This window comes from Vicia villosa, linkage group LG5 (genome assembly GCF_029867415.1).
Source record: "Vicia villosa cultivar HV-30 ecotype Madison, WI linkage group LG5, Vvil1.0, whole genome shotgun sequence".
Lineage (NCBI taxonomy): Eukaryota > Viridiplantae > Streptophyta > Magnoliopsida > Fabales > Fabaceae > Vicia > Vicia villosa.
Window position 1 is genome coordinate 99,896,848 of NC_081184.1, and position 3,891 is coordinate 99,900,738.

Here is a 3,891-nt window from a genome sequence, read left to right on the forward strand (position 1 = left end):
AGGGCGCATCCTAGGTGTGTGGGATTAAGAAAACTGGATCTATCAGTTTAAAAACATTTCACGTGGGGCCAGGATTTAAACCAGAGCCAATCAGATCTCTTCCCTCCGCCACGCAAGCCTTGACCTAGTCAAGGAAGTCAGCGACGCTGGAGTCAACCCTCCGTTCGTCTTCTCCGGCGACCTCAACCTTCCACCTGCAAAAACAAGGGCATTAAACGTTCAAAAGGAACCCTACCCCCCTAATTCGAGGGCTGCGATTCCACTGGTGATGGTTTTGTGGCCTGAAAGTTCCTGGTTCATGAGATTCGAAGAAGAACTTGAACACACGGTTAGCAATGGCAACCTATGTTCTGGACGTTAGAGCTCTTATGCTAGGGTTCAAACCTGACCTAATGATCATTATAAACTCAACCATAACCGTTAGACATGATAACAATGCATAAATGAAGAGTTTGAATTCAATGAAAATTTACCAAACCGGAGAGTGGTAGAGCTCGAGTTTCAGGTCCTTATGAACTTGGCTATTGATCCAAACTTACTCAAACAAGTCCCAGGAGATGATTTATGGACTTGGTTTGCTTTGAAACTAGCTGCAAAATCAAACACGAAAATTAAAGTTTCTTGTAAAAAATTTTAGTTTTGTGAAGTTTGTGAGCTGTTCTTTGTGAACTATTTCGTGTGTCCTTTGTTGCTGAAGTGTTCATGTCATTTATAAGCAATATGAGTGCTGAAATCTTAAGCTACCAAGCTCTTGAGTGTCTTTGAACTTTTGGTTTTTTTAATAATAAAAACTTTGAAAATCTTGGCCATGGCTTCAATTTTCTTCACCCCTCTTGCCATAGGTCTTCTGTACCTCTATGTTGCAGAACTTGGATCAAACTTGGTGACTCAAGCTAAGGACAAAAGCCTTGAATCATTATCTTGAACCATTTCTTTTTTAATTTAACTTTAAATGAAATAAAATTAAATTAAAAAAGAAATAAAAATGTCATGGGCCTAATGTTGGTCGTGGGAGCCCTTTAACATCATTAGAAACATGTTTGGATCATGAATGCTTGGCCTCTTTTGGAAAAAAAAAAACAATTTTGATCATTGTTGGTTTCATGCATTTTCCAAAAAAATAGCCAACTTCAACAAGGCATAATTCCCTCAATTTTAATCATATGAAGGAGTTCTTGTACTTTTTAGAAACCTCAAGATGTCCTCTACAAGCTACTTTGGAAACTTTTTTGCATTTGGAGAAGTTATCTTGATGTTATGGGCTTTGACAAAAAACTGCTTTTTGTTGACTTTGAAAATGACCTGTAATGTCTTAGCTCATATTTTCCAAATGGTAAATCCAATGACCATGGGACCAATTTAATTTGAAAGATAATTGAATTTCCTTCAAAATAAGCTTTGGTTGGAATTTTTTGGATGAACGAGGAGAGAGTTATGGTCGGTCAAAGTTCAGTTGACTTTTTAGGAGAAAACCCTAATTTTGAAACTTAGGGTTTTGTTGATTTCTGAACTTTTCTTGATGAATTATGATCAACCATTGATCAAATGATGAATCTTTTGACAAAATATGGATGTTGACAAAAAATTCATTTTTGACTGTCTGTTGACTTTTCGGTCAAACTGGTCGTCTGTTGACTGTTTGAGCTGCTGACTGTTTGAGCTGCTGACTGTGCGCCCGAACGAATCGAAGTTTGAAAATTTGTCTGATGGTACTTTGAGACATATGGAGATCCATGAAATCCATTTGAGGTCTCAAAAAAAACTTGTTCTCCTGAAAAAACAAAAAACCCTAGTTAGGGACTGTTTGTGTTGGAGACAGTTAAGCGTACCTGATTTTTGTGCAGTGTTGAGTCTCTGCTGATCATGTGATTATCAGAAGACTTCTAGAACAAAAATCTTGGAATTTCGAAATGCAAAAGATTGATTTGACTGATGGTACAAACATGGAGAATCGTGCTGTCAGCGAGTTTGACTGTTAACTAGTTGTCTAGGTATTAACGTAACAGTTAAAGTGAAAACTTTAACAGCTAAAGTTAATTTTTTCTTGTTTTTTTTTGTTGTGTTAATGGTGAAAAATTATTTACGTTGTTTGTTAGAAAAACAAAAACATAAAAATATACTGTACGCGAACAAAATTACCGATAATAAAATTGAAAAGGATTTAATGCACAGAAAAATAAATATTTAACTAGCAATAAACACGCATAATATTATATTACTAATTAAATGACGGGACAACAGATAGTACAATATTTAATACTGACAGTACAAATATTACATAAAAAAATATAGCGAACAGTACGACAAATATAATGAACGGTACATTATCTGAAAGCAAAAGATACGACAAACTTTAAGTATGAAGATTAAAAACCCATGCTATAAACAACAATATATAGATGTACGGGAGTGCAAACATCCCAGGTCCGCATTTTTCAGGACTATGCAGACAGAAAAAAGACATGATCACCGTAAAAACAGTGATGACCATAAGAAAAAACGTATCCACCCACTTTGCCATTTTTTGCCGGGGAAGAAGAGAAAATAATTATGAGATAGTATGATAGAAATTTGGGAGATGAGTGAAATTTGATGTGATATTTTATGGAAAAAATGAGGGGTATATATAGAGTGAAAAGAAGGATGGAGACGTTGGGGAATGAAGTGATACCGTACAAAAAAGGAAAGTTTGAGTGGTAGTAGGATTTGAAAGAAAGTGTATGGTAGGGTTTGAAAAGAAAGATGTATAGAATAAAGTTAGGGTTTGATTTGAAAGAAAAAGATTTGAAAAGAAAGAAAGAGATTTGAAAACAATAATATAGTACAAAAAATTAGTGGGGAATAAAACCAAATAATAATTTAATTGTTACTAGTACAGTCTGAATTCCTGGACTCTGCGCCTGCAAAAATTTGATTCTATACCAATTGCGTCAGTATTATTTATCTGAAAATAAATCTCAAATAAACAGCGTGTGAAGTGATAAATAGTATTTGGCGTTTGTGTAAGAATGAATTCAACAGCGAACCCAAAATACCGTATAAAAAATATTCTAAAAACTGAGTATTCATAAAATCAGGATATTTATGAAATAAAATCCAAGATTATATAAAACTCCCAATTTTTAGACAGAAGTCTGTTGCCTTCTTTTTTTGAAAAAAGATGCGGGCAAATTTTGGGGTACAACAGATAGACACCATAAAGGCTCTTCAACAGAATCAAGCTGATCTAGCTTATCGTCTGGACAAGCATGAGGATACTCACAATGAGTTCAGATCTTTCATGAAGACACAGACAGAAAGCACTACTGAGATTAAAACCCTTCTGGCCATGTTAGCTTCTAAGCTTGGATAGTCGTAGTCTGTCTTGGTCTTAGATGTTTTCTTGTTTTATGCATCTGTTTCGTGCATCTGCTTTTATCCCTCCTGTACTTCTGATATTTTGTTGATTAATGAAATCATTATCTTCTTCACTTTATGTGTCGTTTTTCATCTGAATCTTTTAATGCTTTTTGATGTTATGACAAAAAGGGGGAGAAACATGATAATTGATTTGATTTATTATATCAGTTGCTGGAATTAAGTCTCAACATTCCTAACATTATTTTCAAGTTCTATGTCTTTGAGATTTTTTGCAGGATTGACGATATTCTGAAAAAGCTCAACATGAGAAGCAAATACATGAGGAAAAGCAATTCTATAAAGAAGCATGTTCTTGGAAAATTGAAGCAAGCCTAGTGCTGAGAAGCTTCAAGATCAGAAGCAAGAAGAATGTTCTGATATTCTCGTGGTAGAATATGCTCTGATACATTTTCTTCTCTTAAATGCTCTGATACATGCTATTTATTAAGAATGCTCTGATACATTCATGGTCTGATATTTTTTGTCTAGTAT